The sequence below is a fragment of the Lasioglossum baleicum genome, chromosome 2 (assembly GCF_051020765.1).
Source record: "Lasioglossum baleicum chromosome 2, iyLasBale1, whole genome shotgun sequence".
Lineage (NCBI taxonomy): Eukaryota > Metazoa > Arthropoda > Insecta > Hymenoptera > Halictidae > Lasioglossum > Lasioglossum baleicum.
In genome coordinates this window covers 10,769,812-10,791,677 of record NC_134930.1, presented here as the reverse complement: position 1 = coordinate 10,791,677, position 21,866 = coordinate 10,769,812, and the positions used below count along the sequence as shown (strand labels likewise).

General features: G+C 41.4%; 1 protein-coding gene and 2 pseudogenes across 8 annotated transcripts in view; all 3 read right to left on the bottom strand.

Annotated features, from left to right (window-relative positions):
- LOC143218411 (uncharacterized) overlaps positions 1 to 21,866 on the bottom strand; it is a 641,385-nt gene that overhangs the window by 588,785 nt on the left and 30,734 nt on the right. The gene's annotated exons all lie outside the window — the stretch shown is intronic.
- LOC143221712 (5S ribosomal RNA) lies at positions 19,253 to 19,372 on the bottom strand (annotated as a pseudogene).
- Positions 19,621 to 19,740, bottom strand: LOC143221711 (5S ribosomal RNA; annotated as a pseudogene).

Sequence of the window (21,866 nt, the reverse complement as noted above, 5' to 3'; positions counted from 1 at the left end):
GACTAATTGCATCGGCTCGTTCGTGGTGACCGTGCCGGGGAGACGACGCGACGCGGCAACCGAAACGGAAATAAAAAGGAACTGAAAGACAAGAAAATAGTCGTTAAACCGTTCGTCCCCTGCTGCCGTCCACGAATTCTTTCTTCGAAAGTCTCCAAACCTATTAGCAGGCATTTACGCGGGTCCCGCGAACGTCTCAAAGCCGGCCGGATCGGGTTGAATTATTTTGAAGACGGCGTGACTTCAAAGTTCCTCAAGAAAACCAGCCGGCATGGCACCGAGCGTTTATTAGTCGGCCGAGGACTCCGCCTACGAAGTATCCCCCGGCGGCTACTCCGTTTAATTAGATGCTCTTTTCGAAAAACGAACCGTGAACACAATGCATCGAGCACCTCTCGTAATCGTGGCTGAATTCGCCAACGGAATTAACTGTGGAGCAGCGCCTCCTGGTCGCCGCCGACCAATTAGTAGTATTATTATTATTATTACATCAGCTTTATTGTGGTGAGCCTGTACAGAAGCATTGTACAAGCTAAATGGACGCCACCAATCGTAAGTATTTCTCATTGCTTGTTCACGTAATCGCAGAAATGTTGGATATTCTTCAGACAGACTTTTAATAATAGGGGCGATGTGGAATCAAGTAAGCAGCTTTTGCTCATCTTTCCGTTCTCTTTTATATTTTGTAATAAATTATGGCTTCTTCTATCGTTAATATTCGTTTCATTTAGTGGAATCTAATTCATTTAAGGGAATATGTATACAGAGTGAGGCGCCAGAAACAGGCCACCTGAATAACTTGGCTGCTATTGGTGCTAGGAAGAAATGCATCACATGGAACTTGCTTGGTTTCGAGGGGGCATTGATCTGATGTTAGTAGCTTTTTTGTAGGTGGACGCGTAAAGGACATATGAAGGTCAACTTCATTTTTTTTAATGGGATTAGGTATCTTTTAATACATCAATCGATGTAGCTGGACATTCCTTATAAAAAGTACTAACCTATGTATGTCGAAAAGTTAATAGTTCAGGAGATATTTCAATTTAAATAACTCTAAAATACCATTACTGTCGTACTAAGACGTTAGCGTCTACTTACTTGTGTAATTATGGGACAAATTAAATTCATCAACTGCTATTATTACTATGAGACAGAGGGAGTATTTTTTAAAAATCATAAACCCCGAAAATAAGCTCAAAACCGTAAAAAAGACAATTCTGTCCAGCTAACGCCAAGCGTAGTCGAATCACAGTGAGCTCGTTTGGATCGAGGGGAAGATGCGGATTCAGGTGACAGATATGCGCGTTAACGAGCTAATTCCGCAGGAGAAAGAAGAATCGAGCGCGTTTCTGCTACGTTGAGGACATATTCGGTGTGTGATCATTGAAGAGCGCCTGGTGAGCGATCAGAATGGACGCGTTATCGTAACGAGCGCCGCGACGGCCGCCCGTTCGGTTCCCTTTCATGCCTCCCCTAAACCTCCCTACGTGTCAGCTGGCCGGTGGGTTGGCCAAATAAAACCAACACATTTTTAATGGACCGCGGACAAACGCATGCGTTTCGCGCGTGCACCCAACGCCGATAAATACGTGCACGCAGGTCTCGGTGCTTATGGACGCGGAACGTACGCCCGTCTCTGTAGAGATGCAGCAGCGTGCAGCAGTATGCAGCAGTATGCAACTGGGGGTTCACTCGACGATTCGAACGCGGCCGTAGAGGCGTCTGGGGATCGGGAACGAAAACATATTGGAACCGCGGCGTTGAATTGCAGCCGACTCGGCCACGAAATCGCGATTTACTGCTGGCCTGTATGCCGTATGCATTACTCGATTCACGGTTCGTAATTTTTCATATGGAGTTCGGCATTCGGATTTTTTCGCCCGTAAACGCGCCGCTTGACGGTTCGTGGAATCTCAAGTGTGTTCCGTACCGATCCAATATTACGATAGATAACAATCAGCTTGATACTCGTGTACCACGAGCATTCGAACACTTTCATTTTCTGGGTAAAATATTGGGTAAACATTACCGACAGGTGATTATTGTATAATTTTGAAAAATCTATGATACATGATTAAACATTTTTTAATGGAACTAACAAGTCACCCTCAATAACGTTATCTAATAGTTTCATTTAAGATTGCAATGTAAAAGAAAATTTCTGTGCTTTCTTTTGGTACAGCACAATTATTGAAAATCCTATGACAGTAAATTCTCTATAGATGCGAACGCATCGGGGGGATTTCTTCGCATCTTTCGATCGTGGTCATACTTTTTTCGACTTTCAATGCTCCAAAGGCCGAGCCGAACGTAGAGAAGGTGATGCTTCGGAGTTACTACTCGAGTGCTAAGGGGTAATTTTTACGGATGACGGGAAAATATCATCGTCATCGACATCTTCAAATACCGATCTCAAAATAAATTTGTATCACAGATACAAACATTTACACCTTTCCCAAAACTTGTCTGTTGAAAAATATTAATTAGTTAAAACGTGACGAGCAGGCTTCTTCTTTTAATGATTGTATCATCTTTATTATATTAAACTGATATATACAGAAGTATAATAACTACTATACAAGTCGCGTTCTATACAGAGGTGAAACGCAGTCAGCTGTTAGAGAATCTACCGCAGAGAGAAATTGCATCTGTTTCACGCTTCCCATTTAGTCACGCGAGAAACTAAAATCTTCTATAGTTTTGACAGTAATCTCCGAAATCTGGGAGCTCTCATTTCCCCTCTCAATTTGTTTCCTCCACGGAGATCGACTATCTTGGAAGCGGTAGATGTTCCGTGAGAGCAACTCCATGTTACGGTGAAGTTTCGAGGTCCCATTTGGAGCGCTGAAAAGAGGGAGTTGCACGCGCGTACCATAATCGGGCGTAATTTCCTTGGTTATCCTTCATAAAGACGTCCTTGAGGGGTGGTCTCTCGAAATACATCCAGCTAATCGGCTAATAAATAGCCGTCGAATTAGCTGTAATTGGCTTTGCCTGTAAACAGAGCGCGAGCGTACGGGTGCAGCCCATTAGCATCCCACAGGATCCATTAACTCTTCTCCTTCTCACTTTGCACGCGACGTTGCACTGGCTTAAATCCTCTCAAACTGTCTATCTCTACCTCTCACACAGCCTCTCTCCTTCTCTCTCCCTCTCTTTCTCTCTCTACCGCACAATTTTTCCTGTTCTCGTCTGCATCTGGTGTGTGTGGTCGGATTCTCTCTTTCTCTCCCTCTCTGTCTCGTTCGCGAGGTTCCTTCACGATCTTGGAACAAAGTGTGCAGACGAACCCGTCGAAACGCACGAATTACCGTCAGACGAATGCGGCCGCGAATTAACGATGAAACGGCGGACAGAGGGAAGAGAAAGGGAGCGAGAGGGAGAAGACGATATTGATTAATTCCTGGCATAACGCGAGAAAGCCCTTTGAGTCGCGCACATAGTGTCGGAAAAGGGTTTGATCGTTCGTCGGCGGGAACGAACAACCGACTGGTTCGTTATAAAGTGAAACGTGCGCGCGCGCGAGCAAAGAGACGCGAGCCCGAGAGGAGACACAAAAGAAGAACGCCCCCACGAAAATGCTAAAAGTTGAATTTTCCTCGGGAGCGAACGAGCGCAGCGGCGCCAGGGAAATGTCCCGAAAGAAAAATCCTGGTCGGAAAGTATCGACGCGGCACGCGCCTCACTTGTTGCTAGGAATCCAATTCAGCAGCTAGCAGACGACATTCGGGGGGAAAACCAGAAATCGAACGCGCATCGGCTCTCGATCGGCGGCCGATCCCGATTCAAGTTCACCCGACCATTTCGTTTCAATTAATTCCTTTTCTTCGGTCGACGATCCGATCTGCGTCTCGATACGCCGGTATCGATTCCGGCAACGGTGACGGATGCTGATGGATTCGCGTGCCGAAACCAATCCTGAACAGAGTTTCGAATGGCCGTGCTACGAACTACAGGCTGAATCTCTACAGCAACAACGATTCATTGAGTTATCCGAGCACTGTGATTGACATCGAACGCTTTGGTTCACGGAGTGTAACGATAGATGGTATCGAATTTGTGTTTGTCATTTTTATGGAACACTCGTGATTTAGGAAGGCGATTCTAGCGATTTTAAGTTTCTATTGTTTCTATTGTGATCAACCCACCGAGACTAACAGTGGTCCGGTAGCTCGCTTTTTGTGGCCAATACTATTGTAGCGTTATTTCATGATTTAATGTTATTATAGGTAGTTGGATTCGTCTTGATACCAGTTAGAATATTTTATTAAGTAAAAAACATATGTTAATATTTTAAAAAATTGAGGTGACCTTAATTTTTTCATAAAAAATGAGATTTTTCTTTAACTTTTTGTATTGAAGTTTGTAGAAAAGTGAATACTGATCAACTTTTATGGGAAACAGTTTTTTGTCAGATCATCGGAAATATTTGAAAAATCGTGTTGACGATCGTCTCGCAATGCATACTATTGTCTAGAAATCGCGGAAATGTAGCCAAGATTGAATTCTTCGTAGGGATTATACGAAATATAGTAATGAGAGGTTTTAAACATATATGTACATACATTCTAACTCCGAACCTGCTATATGCAAAATTCCAGACGTCGAATAACCGCGGGCCCTTATTTGTTAAAATCTGTTTATAATTCAAAGTTGAGGAAGGTTGCAGTTAAAATTTACATGCTCTTCTTAGTAAATGTTCAAGCTTTCATACAAAACAAGTCCGATGCTTAGCATTCTTAAGCATTTATGTATGTATAATTCTTTTCAAAGTTTGTGAAATTGTACTATTAATTTACGTTTTTCGTGTATGGACTAAACAATGCTTAAAATTGGATTAAGTATTTGAAATGCGCTTACTAACATATATAAAACCATCATTAAAATCTGTTTTCTGATGTTCGATGATTGAAATCCAAAACGTTTTATTTTACTTTCAATTTTCTGACTTTGTCTTTAGAACGCTGTATCTCATCACAGAGTTATCTAAAATAAATAATAGTTTGATACTTACAGGAAAAAAAAGATTTTTAATATATTAGAGTTGAAAAATTGAATTTTGGCCACGAAAACGGAGTTTTCAGACCACTGTGCGACTGCCGGGCTGAACTTTACAATTGCCCCCCGAAACTTTTGGTACCCATTATACGTCATTCTATTCGTTTCGACGCGCTGAATACGAATATGACTTTCGGTTTTGGCAAAAATTACAAGTTCTCAAGATATTCGTAAAAACCTTTTACTAGCACATTGAATTCTGCCCATAAGTGTGCGTCTGTGACACAAACGCAAGCTACCAAAACTTGGGGAAGGGGGCAACTCGAAAGTCCTAACTCGCCCTTAGTAGGTTTAACCCTTAGCACTAGATTGGTGACTCTAAGGCGCCACTAAAAATTGCTGTACCATTATTTAAAATATTGTTTACCTTATTAGATATGTTGCTATCGAATCAATTATTAAACGTTTAAGTATTGTCCACCAATCCACCAGATCTAAAAAAAAGCATTCAGAATGAAAATATTCTAGGTCGGAATAAATGTTTAATTTTCCAGTTAAAATAGCTCTGAGTGCAAAGGGTTAATAGATTGAAAATAATACAATAGTACTATAAAATTTTTCCGATTTGCTCGCTGTTTTGTATTTAGACTGCGGATTTTATGCATTTATGACAAAAATGGGTAAGCACAATTTAAAGAAGTGGATACATTAAAAAGATTTAAAGACATCAGCGTATTGGTTTCAGCTTAATTAGATAATTAAAAGAAGAAGGAAATTTTTATTTCGCTCCTTTGTCTTGCAATCAATGCAAACATTTTTTATTTTGCATAAAGATCCGCAATCTATTTGCATTTGACCGCTACAAGGGTCACTACAAAGTTGGAAAAAATTTTGTACATGAGTTGGAACTCTCAAATTACAGTTTTTTAGAGAAATGTAAGTAAAACTGAGATTAGTAAAACTGATAAATCCAGGAGAATTGTGAAGCTTCGGTTTGACTTCGGGTGCAGCTGGAAAAACGCGATGAATAAACAACGAAAGCCAGAAACCGGTTCGAAAAATTCTCCACGAGCGTTTCACCGTTAAAAGATCCCGAGCCGCCTGTGTTTACGCCCGTGCATACCGTGCACGCCTATTAAAGCTAGACAGATAGGTGTCTGGACAACGAAACACTCCGATGACCAGGTCACGGGTAAACCGAATAACCGGGAGTCAATATTTAGTTGGCCATTAAACGAATGAGCCATCGAAAACGCGCCGCGACCGCCGAGGAGACGAGAAATAAAAAAAACGAAGCAAATCCACCCCGCGTAGTTTAAACACCGTGAACATTGGGTATGGTTCGATCTCTCTTTTAAAAGGCCGTGGAAACGGTCCCGAGACTACCTTCCGTATGCGTTGCCAACGATAAATCATACAACATGGGCTGCTGTCGTCTGTTTAATCTTGTGAAAAAGAAAACACGGAACATATGAAACTCCCGGTGCACACATTTTTCCAGGTATTCCTTTTCGTCGTGCTGGTGAAAGAAAGCATCGACTAGACGTGCCAGCGGATTTAAGCTTCCGGGATAATTTATAGCGAAATTAGGAACGACTACATAAATCAGCATTAGTGCGGAATGTCCGACTATCTGTAATAACCATTTTCTATTTCTTCAGAAAATTTTCTAGAAAATACTACTTAAATATCATACTAATTTCTCGAAGAAATGGCAAGGGTATCTTATCTCTCTAACTGGCAAGGGGAGGTCACAGTGGTGGGGTCGTAGATTTTAATTAAACTTTTTCTGGTAGATCTAGAGCAAAAGTAAGCTGAGACCCATGTCCGAGCGTTTTTGACAATACTCATTATTTATCAAGATAATTAACACTCAATTTTACGATATCTCGAAAATTCATTGATATACTTCATGTCTTAATCATACCGCAACAACAGCTATCCTAGCGAGGGTGGTAGAGGTTATACTAACCTTCGCAAGGTAGTGTGGGGTCTCAGAGACCCCAGCTTCAGATTTTCGAAAAGAATTTTTATATGAATAAAATTAAATCTGTTTGTTTACTTTTTATCCTGTGTTACTCTTTATCTAAAATTGATTAAAAACAAGGCTATTTATGAAAGTCATCTGCCGGGGTCTAAGAGACCCCACCTTACTATTTATGTGTTACTAGACCTTACCTTGTGAGGGTTAAAATTCCTCTTACGATTAAGGATGTTCTGGAGGTATATAAAAACGCAACAAAATTTTTGAAAATTTGACAAGATATAATTCTTACTAAATTAATGCAATTACCAAAGCTTGGGTTCGATTCACTGCGCCGTTTAAGAATTATAGCAACTTAAAGTTTGTACATTTTAACACGACTTCTTGTGGAGAATTCATAAAATTCCACTTCAAACCGTATTTAAACCTTGAAAAAACGCAACTATAAACTCCAGTTCCTTTTTATATATAGTAAAAATTATGTAATTAATTATGTTCAACATTTATTAGGATTCACTAAACAGTTACAGAGCAAAACAATTATAAACTGTTACAAAACGTCAAGTTTATCGTGTTGTTATTGTTATTTGTCGTGTTTATTATCATGAAGTTCAAATCAGAGGGTATAATTTTATTCGCAAAAGTTACTTACAATTTTTTATAATATGAAGAAATTCACTAATTAAACGAAAGCTTTTTAAATTAATTTATTTTTTAATGCAAAATATACTCATCAATGGCTTTCATTGCCAATATATTGATGGATTTCGAATTTCTTGTACTTTTGTCTCACATTGTACCTCCAGAACATCCTTAATAATTTCTGGTTTAGTTTTATGGGTCTTTTTTATTTTTGTTTTTGTTACCATCAATTTTATGTTTGAAGTCCCTTTTTCTTTGTTTCTCATTTCTTAAAAAATCGATAGTGCAACTTGCTATAGATATACATGGATTTTGTCCAGGAAACGGACAGTGCGTAGGGCGGAATGCTTCGTGAAAACATTTGAAATCTAAATATTTTCGGCAGTATGAACATTTTATGAACGCTAATGAATTACATAGGCACTTTGATGTTCTGATATCATTCAGAAAGCAAACTTGATTCACGTTGGAAAAAATATATCTGTCAGATATCAATATTGTTGCCTACCAAAAAATACTTGAAATCAGATAAAGCCCGGAAAAATTAAGATATGATTAAGAAACGCCAAGTATATCATGATATTTTACGGATATCATAAATCTAAATGTTAATTATCTTTATAAATAATGAATATTGCCAAAAACGCTCGGACATGGGTCTGCTTATTATTGTTCTAGATCCACCAGAAAAAGTTTAATGAAAATCGACAACCCCACCATTGTAATCGATACAATCTCGTACAAATTCACCGCGTTATACATAAAAAGACCAAACATCATAGTCGAACACGATGTATACGAAGCGAAAATGTTCTCCGCGGCGAGGAAAAGGAACTGGGTCGTTCGAGGAACCATCGGCGACTTGTTCAAATAATTTACTCCTGTGCGTGCACCTAGCGGGCACGAAAACACGCGTGATTCCACGCGTGCCGTGCCATGTGCCGGCGACCAAAGCACCTATAAATAAAACCTCGTCCCTTTCGAAATCGTAGGTGGCGAGACCTGATCCTCCTCCCGCTACCGCGTTTGTTTGGATTTATTCGGGATTTCCTGCATGTGAAACCGGCGTCGCGCGAGACCAGTCCGCCCTAAAGGATTTATTTCCATAGACGCGACGTGCCGCGAGACCCGTTCCCACCATGTCTGTCGGAATTTCAGACAAGAAGCGTCGACGTTCGTTTCCCGTATCAATTTGTTCGACTCACCAGCTGTGATCGCTTCCTATACATCACCCGCGTAGCCGTTTTCGATCTTGACCCTGTTCTGTATATCATGGCTATGAATGTTGCGTAACTTGTGATGGGCAGTCAATACTCTGTCTTGCAAAGTTATCGAACAAGTCAATCACCACAGAGTTTCGAATCAATTCGATATTTATTCGAAATCAGAAAGTCTTGAAAGTCTTGAAACTCTTGAAAATCTTGAAAGAAACTCTTAAAAGTATTAAAACTCTTGAAAGTCTTGGAACTCTTGAAAGTCTTGAAAGAAATTCCTGAAAGTCTTGAAAGAAATTCTTGACAGTCTTGAAACTCTTGAGAGAAACTCTTGAAAGTCTTGAAAGTCTTCTTGAAAGAAATTCTTGAAAGTCTTGAAAGTCTTGAAAGTCTTGAAAGTCTTCTTGAAACTCTTGAAAGTCTTGAAAGAAATTCTTGAAAGTCTTGAAACTCTTGAAAGAAAGTCTTGAAAGAAATTCTTAAAAGTATTGAAAGTCTTGAAAATTTTAAAAGTCTTGATAATCTTAATAAATGTTATACTTTTTATAATATTGGTACGTTCATACTGTTATTCATCCCAATGCTGACATGACGTAATAATTGTTTGGTGATAGATGTAACATTTCAAGAGTGTCAATACTTACAAACCTTCCAAAATTTTAAGGCTTTCAACATTTTCAAGACTACGAAGACTTTCAAGACATCCAAAACTTTCAAGAGTTCTAAGCTTCGAATTATCTTGCAAGTGATTCGAATTTTTTGTCGTGAACATTGAATCGAAGCGATTCGAAGTGATTCAGATCCCATCACTATTCATAACTAGACTGTAGATTTTTATGCGATATAAATATTGTTTGCATCCATTATAGAAGACACAGAGACCACATAGAAATTTCTTTATCAATTTTAATAAGCTAAAACTGATGCATTTCACAGTCCACTGATTTAAATTGCAACTATTCATTTTTGTTATAAATGCATAAAATCAGCAGTGTATTCATAACTTTATCAAACGTTACCAGATTCGCTGTAAACTTTATATTATTTGTTGTACAAAACAATTTTCTAACAAACGTTGCATGGTTACCAGAAGGGCACAAACAGTGTTGTCATCTGTTTCTTTATCGAGATATTAAGACCACCTTCAGTTTTTTAAATGAAATTCCTATTCTGAATAAAAAAGTATTACACCGTGGAGGAACTGGTAAATAAATGGTTGGACTCCGTAAGTCGGTTTCCTCAACACAAGTTTATTAAATGTTACTGATCGGTGTGAGGGTCTCCTCATCGGCGACTCGTGACTAACTCCCAACTTCTCAAAACGCCCTCGAAAAAAAGGTGTAGGCAGGAAAGCAAAGATAGAAGAGTAGGAGAAAACCGAATAAAGAGAGGAAAGTAAGTGAGTGTCATAAAAAACGTAGAAAGCGCAAAGGTTTGGCAGGGCCTGACCGTAGATCTTGAACAGGCCTAAGCAAGATCTGGGAAAACATAAAAGAGTAACGGTTAGGCCCGCGTGGATGTAGTCGCCAGATGTGTATCAGGACTGACCAAACCCGCGCGAAGCGGAAATACGAAAAATTGGAAAAGAAATACGGAGGGAAAATGAAAGTTTGTTAAAATTGATAGTGGCGTAAGACAACGCCAAGTCCGCCACAACACCAAACAAGTCTCAAAATAAATAATTACCGACATATTCTCGAACTTAACTTAATCTAACATTCTTAAACTTACTTTAAACATCAAAAACGACATATTAACAAAAATACACGATATATCACGCGTTGCAATAGCAAAATGTTACGAAGCACCACTGTTAATCTAATAGCAGAATAGTAGGGGCAAAGGAACAGCGAACTCATTTCACGGAACACTATTGACTTCTAGAATTACATGTCGTTCAACCAAGTTACGAAGTCGAAAAGTAATGAACTTGCTAAGCAGGAATGTAACATGTAACACATTCGGGCCATAAACGATTAACTATCGCGTTACTAACGTAAGCGACGGGACTGCGAAACGACGCGAGGTAAGGCGGGAGAGCATAACTCTGTTTACTACTGCAAAACACATCATAAAATAAGGACGACGGTGTTTGCAAGGGGGGGCAAGTTAATGCGGAAACGATTTCCGAGCGCGGCCGTTTGCGTTCTGCGTTATCAGACGCGAGAAGAAAATAATTAAATTCTCGGCGCATCAGGATCTTAGCGTCGCGTGAATAATTCAGGAGAATGCTTTTAACTGGACCGGCCGAGGGCAAAGACAGATAGGATTAGATCCTCGAAAACACGCAATGGCGGCCGGCCGCCCTTGTCAATAATCGCGAGGAATGCTTTTAGTTTTAAACAGTGTTCGCCTAAGACTTTCGCTTGTCTCGTCGCGTCATCGTTAATGGCCACCTCGGAGAACGGTTTCGAGAGTCCAGTTCGAACCGTCGTCTACGTCGATGGACGTCTCTTGCTCTTTCCGCCTTCCTGTCCTCGAGGACGGCTCGAATTTCCACGTTGAAACCGGTCCTGCGTGCGTCGGACGAATTGCCGAAACTAGATGAAGAGGAATCCACACGTTCGAGCGAGCATGAGCAGTTCGAACGTGTGATCGATTTCGCCGAGGACGGGGACCAATCGGTCTAAATTGATCCACAGCTCGGTTAAAGGGGCCCGGGTTCTCGGTGGAATCGCTTAAAGAATCTGCTCGTTCTCCCGCGATGGAGTTCTAACCCAATTTACCGAAGACCCTAACCAGATTCCACCGTCATTCGAGATCGCGGATGCGCAATTTACAGGAAAGAACGCCGATTCCCCCGACGACCACAACGGATTTCAACTTTATTCTATCTTGCGTCGCAATACGCGAGCTCGAAGACGCTCGTCTAGAGTTTAGACGATCCGCGTCAACGTCGGCAGCCAAAAAATTTCTCCTGGAAACAATAATTCCCGATGAAAGCGGGGAAGAGCAACACTGCGAGCCAAGAAAACATTCAGCCAGTTGCCGTCGCCCGAAACTCTCTTCCCTCTTTCTCTCTTTCCTTTTACCCCTCTCTGTTCCTGGTTACCAGAAACCCGGGAGAATCGAAGCACGCCCGTCGAGAGAGAAATACCCCCTTTCTTCGCCGCTCGTTTCCTTCTCAGAGAAATCGGTGAACCGTCTTCTCGTTACCAACGAAAAAGACTCGTTATGCTTCTGACCGTCAGACGTCAGTAATGCGGCCGAAACGACCCCATTTAAAACGGCCGTTCACGAACCGCGAAATCCCGGACGTGTGGATCGGATCTGAACCGCGAAAATCTTTCTATCACCTGTCGACAGAGAGCAGGAACCTTACGGGCTTTCCCGAGCTTTGCTCCGTCGGCAAAGGTTTTGTGCGACCGCCTCAAAAGAGACTGCTACCACCACCATCCCTAGAATCTTCGTTAATATCGAAATCCCCGGCACGACTTCAAAACTAAACGACTTTTGCCTCCGATATTTTCAATAATTTCGACTTCAAAGGATATCGGAAAAGGTACTCTGGAAACGTGCTCCTACGTTTTTTAATATGGTAGAGCGCGATGCGATTACCGCAGTTACGCTGAATTTTAAGAAAAAACTATATCCTCTCTGCTAAATATATAATCTTTAGAATTAATTTCCCAAAAATACCCGTTTTCTTTAAGACGAAAAGATTTCTTTCAGCTTGTCAGAATATTCGCGTCATTTTCCTCGGCCACTCCCTCCACTTTCCGGCGTTTCAAAGCGTAGAGACTACTTTCCGATGCGATCGTGCGGGGACGAGTTTATCTAGGCGTCACGGCCAAATCGAATTTCCCGAGACGAGAGGTGCGGAATGCTAAATTAGAAAAGACCCTGATGCATCACGTGCACGTCGGGGAAAGGTGGAAACGGAAAACGGTGCGGCGGGATGCGAGGAGTTATGCTAGGGAAAGGCTTGGTTCACCACATTCCGTGATAACCACGAGACGGTAAGCTTCTCACTCGAGTTTCACATGTTCGTACGAGTGGTGCATGACTTTTCGATGCCGCCGATGAGAGCAGCGCTACGAATAGAAAAGAAATCGTTCCTAGGATTCCCCAAGAAGCCACGGTGTCGCCAACTATTCGAGGCAACAGGTTTTCCGGTGACAATTGCCTGCTCCATTAATTAACTCACACACGGATACCCCGTCGGTGTCTATTTGGACCGAAACACTGAATAATTGCTTCGATTAATTTGTGTCTGTATAGCATTCCTCCGATTTCTGATGTTCAGACTGTAATACAAATAATAATTGAAATTGTATTTGTATATAACAATTAACTTTATTATTTTAGACTTGGTCAAATAATAAATAATTATTTTTCCTTTTTATTTGAATATCCAAATAACAAATAACTTGTTATTTAAATAAGTATTTAAATAAATTTATTCATTGCCCAACACTGTGGTATCCAGTAAGAATTATGGACAAAACAAATTTTCTAATACCGATGTTGTTGAATCGCAGTGGTGGAACAATGCAATCTCGGTCCAATTCGACTGCAGTAGTCGTTAGTGTTGCAAGTGAATTCTGATGATCGGGAAACAAAAGGGGGCAACTATTGAGCTCGAGGGAATACTTATTATAATTTAGGTCAATTGTCCGGTTGCCTGACGGCGGAGACGCATTGAAGTCAACGAGAAGAGAATTACCGGGGGCGAAAAATTATTTTTACGATCGGAGAATGGACGCCGAGAGAGAATGGGGGAGGAACTATTCCGACGAGAGGAGCCGCGGGAAAAGTGGAAAGGGCCCAGGCCGAGAGTTTTCTGCTGTATCCGGTGGCAAGTGGTTGCCGCGTCGCCGGGGCCCGTTCGTCGTTGACGACGACGACGACGACGACGTTATGCGCGTTGCACGCTGAATAGAGGAGAAATGCGCAATCTTACCCGGTACTCACCGAGTAACCACTACCACCTCGGAAAGCGCCGGAAAAACTTTAATGGATCTGTTTTTAAGGACCTTCCCCCAACCCCCCTGGCGCACGAGTTGCCGACCTCTTCACCGTGCAAAAACCCTCTCGAGTCAATGCTCCAGTCGAGACAAGAGTATAACGGAAAAGGAACGAACGACAGAGACGACAAGAGAGAAGTAGAACGCGAGCAACCGGCGCAAATAAAGCACGAGACAGATAATCGTGCCATTTAACAGCGGTGCTCATCCGATCCCGTTGCTTCACCTGCCGCCCATCGCCCCGACCAGCTTAATTAACAAACAGCCACAGCAATAACGTCCATGCTTCTCCTTCTTCCTCCGTAAACGCCAGCCAGATGACTAGCCGTTAAGGGCCGTTACACTCCGACTTCGATGAAACTTTACAACCTTACGATACAACCAAAAATAATAGACACTTTCAGCTGCGGTAATTAATATTTAACACGTTCGGAGCCACGTGTACTACCAACGGCACACGGTACACTTTCCATTCTAGTCACGTGTGCCACGTGTGGTACAAATAAGTTCTCGGCCTGAGATATAAAAACGGCTGTAACAAGTATTTGGGGATTTTATCATACCAACCTAGTAGAGTAAACTACCCGACTAATAGTTTCACATAATCTCAAAATATTATTGTAATCACAATAAACAAAATGAGGAGATAAGGATACTGTAAAGTAAGAAAAAATATTGAATTTGACGCAAAAAGGCCGAGATCTTATTTGTACACCTAATATATTTAAATACGCTCGGAGTAATCTATATATATAAAAGCGAAGTCCTGACTCACCTATCAACGCCCAGGCTAAACCCTTGGACTTAGAAAGCTGAAATTTTGCACAGAGGTTTCCCTTATGATCTATACAAGGGATAAGAAAGGATATTTCGAAATTCAATCCCCAAGGGGGTGAAAAGGGGTTGCAACGTTTGTATGAGGAATATTTTGTTCGTGGTCGGATTTGCTTGAAACTTGGTCTTAATGCTCTTTGATATAATTAATCAAACACCTATTTCGGCATTTTAAAAAATTCAACCTCTAAGGGGGTGAAAAGGGGTTGCAACGTTTGTATGAGGAATATTTTGTTCGTGGTCGGATTTACTTCATACTTGGTCTTAATGCTCTTTGATATAATTAATCAAACACCTGTTTCGGCATTTTGAAAAATTCGACCTCTAAGGGGGTGAAAAGGGGTTGCAACGTTTGTATGAGGAATATTTTGTTCGTGGTCGGATTTACTTCATACGTGGTCTTAATGCTTTTTGATATAATTAATCAAACACCTGTTTCGGCATTTTAAAAAATTGAACCCCCAAGGGGGTGAAAAGGGGTTGCAACGTTTGTATGAGGAATATTTTGTTCGTGGTCGGATTTACTTCGTACTTGGTCTTAATGCTCTTTGATATAATTAATCAAACACCTGTTTCGGCATTTTAAAAAATTGATCCCCTAAGGGGGTGAAAAGGGGTTTTGAAATCTAAGATTGCGGCATGACATAAAATTAAAACTCTATAGGGGTGAATGGGGGGTTAAAAGGTTTTATATGGAGAAACAATATCAAGTTCCGAGAGGCATTAAACGGTTTTCTGTGCGAGCGAAGCCGCTTGCAAAAGCTAGTACTTTATAAATTGGCATAAAAAAGAGGAGTACATATAGGGAAGAGTGGTGCAATACCAAGTAAAGCTAGATCTTACTTCTACTGTCAGTTGACTGTACTATCGATACTAATAGTCCAGAGCAACATACGGTGGATGAAAGAGTCTATCTCTAAAACCCCCAAAAAGGCTATTTATCGAGGAAGCAGTATCGCACCTGCAACTCGCAACTTTTCTCTGAAACGACGCACATTTCTAACACGTTCCCGATAACAAGAGCATAAGCCATAAGCGTTCAGACGGGACGCGACGATCGAAAGAGTTTCGCGCGATAAGGTTTGCGCGGAGCCGCTCGAAGATCGTCGAAGGAAAAGTTGTAGGTGTGTGAATCGGGAAAACTTGCCGAAACTTGTAATTCCGCGGATCACGTACATACACGTGGAAGGCTGCGCGTGCACCGTAGAAGCGTCTAGCGAGTATGTATTAATCATTCTGTCGCAAAGGCGGCTGGTTGCAATTTCCCAATGAACGTCAGTTCAACAGATTTTTCATCTTCTCCGTGGAAAGGCGGGCTGCGGCGCAGCACGCGGACATGCCTCGCATACTTTTTGTTTGTCGGCGGCGGCGACGGTCTCGTGCTCGTTCTCGCGTATTTCCTCGGCTCTTTGTTTCCCTGCTATCCCGAAAGCAACGCGCACGTGTCTATCTCCGTCCCGCGGTTTCCCAGGCGGTTCTTCGTCACCGCCTTTCGCCCGTTCTCCGCCTCTTGTTCGCCGTTTTAGCGGCTGGCAAACGGTTGGCTCGTAAAAGGATCGCGCCCACGATGAGATCCGACCACCGATCCTCAAGGGAACGATACCGGTGCAGTAAACTACACGAAATACAAGGCTTCGGCCGTCCCTCCGGAAATAACGGCCGGCTTTGTCCCGCACGAATTATTCCTATTGGCCGATTAACGACTGTCCGTCGGTACACGTAAATTCGGAACGCGCGCGCGAACTACCAAGGCCAGTCGAATATACGCGACTATATATCTTCAAAAAGTTCAAAGATGAATTTTTTCCAATTTTTTAATCTCTCTTATTACTAGACTGCGGATTTTTTATGCATTTATGACAAAAATGGGTACGTACAATTTAAAACAGTGGAGGTATTAAAAAGATTTAAGGCCACCAATGTATTAGTTTCACCTTAATAAGATAATTAAAAGAAGAATCAATTTGTTATTCGGCTCCTGTGTCTTGCAATCAAAGCAAACATTTTTTATTTTGCATAAAGATCCGCAGTCTACTTATTACAGTATACTCCCCGTAACTGTCGGAAAGATCTCCACCGTAACTGTCAAAATCGTATCACCACCACTGGGCGGATCCCTCTTGGAACCAGTCAAGCGGTAAACACGCTCGAGGACCGAGCTAGCAAGGGGTCGTGCATCGGTGAGACTGGCACCAATGCAAGCGAAGCAAAATACGTATTGCACTTTTATAATTTTTCATTTCGTTTTATGAAACTTATACCATCGCGTTCGTCTCGTTTTTTTAATTGCAATCACACCAAACACGATATAATTACGATTATAATTATTTGTGTGACGAGCGAAGTTAAGAATTCGTGTACCTCTATCGTAAATGTGTAGTCCGATACTTTAATCGCTTGTTGTGGATATTGATGGTCCAGGGACCCTGTTGCAGTGGTTTTCGCATATACAGGGTGGACGATTTATCTGAAGACATTGAAATATCTCGAGAACTATGCATCGGACCAAAACAAGTGGGTAATGAAAGTTGTTCGTCGCGAAGGGGGACATCCAATGATACCAAACTCGACCCTCCACTGACACCCCCTGGGAGTGGGGGTGGGGGAAGATAAAAAACTTAAATGGGAACCCCCATTTTTCATTGCAGATTTGGATTCTCCAGAAAAAAACACACGAATTTGACCTAGGAGTTTTTGCATTTTGTTTCACAGATAGCACTGTAATGACAAAAATCAAAATGGGTAAAACATCGTTGAAGATTGGGGATATCTCGAGAAATACACATCAGATTAGAAAAATAATAGTAGACGTATTTGATATTTTTAAAAATGTTATTCAATAACACCATTGACCCTCCATCCCCACCTCCTGAGGGTGGGAGAGGGAATTATTTCAAAATCTTCAATGGGAAACTCCATTCTCAACGTTGTATTTCTCCGACAAATCGAAGAGGGGATTGTTCGACGCGTTACTGTGGGCGTATGGCGTACTACATCTTATTACTAGGTATAAAAGGCAGTGCAGTGCGATCAGAGGTCACTTTTCTTTCAGAATTAGAACTGAAAGCATCTTTAACAATTTCTTAAGGGTTTCCCATTGAAGATTTTGAAATAATTCTCTCTCCCATGTTCAGGAGGTGGTGGTGGGGGGTCAATTATGGTGTTGTTGAATAGCATTTTTAAAAATATCACATACTTCTTGTTTTATTTTTCTGATCTGATGTGTATTTCTCGAGATATCCGCAATTTTCAACGAGTTTTTACCCATTTTGATTTTTGTCCATTACAGCGGCATCTGTGAACCAAAATGCAAAAACTCCTCGGTCAAATTTGTGTATTTTTTTCTGGAGAATCCAAATCTGCAATGAAAAATGGGGGTTCCCATTTAAGTTTTTTATCTTCCCCCACCCTTGGATGTTCTCCTTCGCGTCGAACAACTTTCATTAACCACTTGTTTTGATCCGATGCATAGTTCTCGAGATATTTCAATATCTTCAGATAAATCGTCCACCCTGTATATTTTTTGTCAGGTGAATCCCACCTGAAATTTGAACTGTTTTTCTTTGTACAATGACTTTTCCGGGTTTACCCGACGTCCCCTGCATTCGACTATCCCTCGTACGTCAACCCTGTTCTTCCGTTTCCGCCGAATCTCTCTTCCCTTCAGACGGATATCTGGATACACCGTAACCCGCCAGGTAGAAACCGATGGTGGAAACCCATGGCGAACCGTCCGGGAAAATATATCGTCGCTATGTGAGTCATTTATTGCTCGTATCTTATCGGTGCCGCTCTCTTCTTCGATCGCGGCGTCGACGATAGCGAATACGAACGACGCAACGCACGAGCAATATTAATCCTTCCCTGCGTTCCAACGGACGACCATTTCAACGCGGCTATTTGCAACTAACGTTCCTGCGGATCGGACACTGTCCCGTTTATTAGTTCCTCGATACAGTCGGAAAATTGATCAACCGCGAATATCCTGGCGGTCGACACGGCAGGTGAGATCTTTATTAGACACCTCAGCCACGCGATCTGATTACCACAAGTGACGGTGCAATTTATCTGACTCGACCACCCTCGGTTGTGATTTACATACGAACTCTCTATTTCGGAACGGAAACGCGAGGGGAGATCGAAAAATTCGAGGAATGGAGTGGTAAGGGTTCAAGAAATTATATCATTTGTAAGAATAAATCTGTGGAACATGTGAACATGTGTGCGTGTTACGTGCGAGTGAAATAAAGGAATGAGAGATGAATGAATATATCAAGAAGAAATGCGGCGATCGATAACAAGCAGATTGCCATTGTGTAATTGGAGATCGTAATTGTTATAACCAAAACTCAAAAGGTGATGGCATAAACGTGAAAGTTTTTCTTTAAATGATTTTAGTTCCATATAATCACTATATATGTATATCAAGAGATTCGTTTTGTTTAGAAATAACCATTATCGCTAACGAGAATTATTTTTTGGTTACCGGTAACCATTATCGATGGCAGGAGTTTCGTTTTTGGTTACGAACAATCAATATTGGTTACTAGAAACGAGCGTATAACAAGGGTACCATTTTATTAACATTAATAGTGGATAGAAATAAAAAAAAGAGCCAACAGCACGTGGTGTTCCCAGGCGGTCACCCATCCAGGTACTAACCACGCTCAACGTTTTTTAACTTCGATGATCGGACGAGAATCGGTTTATTGCAGCGTGATATGGCCGTTGGCTGGGATTAACACTTTCAAATGTGCAGAAAATGATGTTCAATCGAAATTTGTAATAGAAATAATAAGTAAAAACCTTAATAACTTAACATGTTTTTAAGTAAAATAAACAAATTGTTAAGGCAACGACTGTGTCGAGACTGGCAGAGAGTCCAATCGTGAAACGAGCGCTCCAAAATGCAAAATATTCATAATGATAACAAGGGTACCTTTTTATTAATTTTAATAGTGGATAGAAATAAAAAAAAAAGAGCCAACAGCACGTGGTGTTCCCAGGCGGTCACCCATCCAGGTACTAACCACGCTCAACGTTTTTTAACTTCGATGATCGGACGAGAATCGGTTTATTGCAGCGTGATATGGCCGTTGGCTGGGATTAACACTTTCAAATGTGCAGAAAATGTTGTTTGATCGAAATTTGTAATAAGACTGATAAGTAAATACAATAATAGCTTAACGTACATATATATGTAATATATTACAACATAACTGGTAACACGTAAACAAAATAAAAATGTATAGTTGAGCAATTGCCCCTCCGGCACAATTATCAATTTTATTCTTGCCGAAAATCTCAACAAATCCACAGTAACATATAACACGATATAACTCTGTGTGCAAACTACCCCTATTGTCCGAATTCCACGAATTTTTTGTACTATCCCCCGTGCGAGGGAAATATCAAAATGGTTCAGGTGCTATTGCACAGTGCAATTCATAGAAAATGTTTGAACAACGCGAGCTATTGAGCCCTCTGGGTGCAATAAATAAGAATTTATAGTTTCGTTGTTTAATTCGAATCCAAATAAAAAAATTTCAAATGAAATATCGAAAAAGCACTGTTCGTTACGGTTGGTTGAAGTGATTAGAGGGGAAAGTTGGGTTTACAGTTGAGAAATTTATCCGAGCAATAGTCTCCCCGGCACAGTCTATTTGCTGGGCTAACGAGCCAAATCCTCCTAACCAGGACCGTTCAGAAACTAACTTCCATTAGCCTTTTCGGGTCGCATGCCGGCCGACGATGTGCAGCGACTGAACTTCATACAACGTTAAAGTCTACACTCTACACGACGCTGATGTTCCGACCGGTTTCCGGTATCAGAGGAGACTATGGCATCGGCGAACCGAACACAGGGTGAGTTTATTAGTTTCCCTTGAAGCCAGCCGCAGCGCATCTGTATTATTGCAATCGACGATTCGTGGAATAATCTGAGATTCGCTGATCCACCGCCGAAATTATCTGAACATCTGCCAGTGGTTCTAATCCGCGCGATTATCAAAGTTTACGGCAGCAAAGCTCCCGGCGAATAATCCCGAATTTTGCGTTTAATGCTTCTTTGACAGGGAACTCCGCGGCGTATTAATTAATCGCCGCGCCGACCGAAAGCCAAAAACGGGGCGAGAACACGCCGCGCGCCGCGGAAAAAGTTCCGTTCGCGCGCGTGGTGAGAGATTTTTCTATTTCCGCGGGGGCGCGCGTGTATAACAGAAATTTATCGCGATTGCTTCAACCATATCCCCGTCGGGTACTTTTTCCCATGGATTCGCGAATTTCCCGGGACCCCGGCAAAGTTCCGACGCACCTCGTTAATTTAAGAGCATTTCCGGATTTCAAGAAAAACTTCGCAGACAAGGTAAATATTTGATCGGCGCAACCGCGCGCGCGCTCACGCCAATGAAAGCCGATAAAACGGAATTGAAACGTTCCCCCATGGTGATCCGCCGGTAATTAGAATGAAACCTTATCCTCGGCACGTTATAATTAACGGGGAAAAATTCGCGACATTGTCACGGCGCGCTTGAAAGGACCACTGTTGGATTTCGGGTTGAAGTAATCGGACAAAATTTTAATATGCTACTTGTACTTTATTCGCGATCGCTTCCTCGATTCGCAACTGTTGAGGACTTGCAACGACGCACAGTGCGTTGAAACGCGAGAAACGTAAAATGTTATTATTAACTTATTGGTAGATAAATAAAGCATCACACACTGTATTCTTTACTGTATTCTATTTTCAAAAATTCCATTCCTGTATCCCACAATTAAATATAGAAATTCAAGAAAAACTCATTTTAACTTCTACCGAGTTTCTCAGAAAATCGTTCCATTTACTAAGTTATAACTTAATATGTACATGTATGACTGAGGATTTTGTGTATGTACTAAACTGAAAGCGGATTTTGTTTATTTCTGTTATGCACAGCTCCTTTAAAAATTAGTGGTACAAAGTGTAATTATCAACGTTTTTTTCCGACTAGAATAGAGTTATACAGCGATCGCTGTCGATTTTTGCATTGCAATTTGTACGATGGTAATGGCAGATCTATGTACAATAAAACTGAAAAGGTTCCAGTTGCTTTCAGGCGCAGTTCTGTATACTACAGAACAAAAACCATGACGCGAGAATATACGCACGATGCGATTTATGTCACTCGTCGCTTCAGTGACCGATGCGTTGTGTCGCGTTATGGAAAGATATAAACAAAGGTTCAGAAA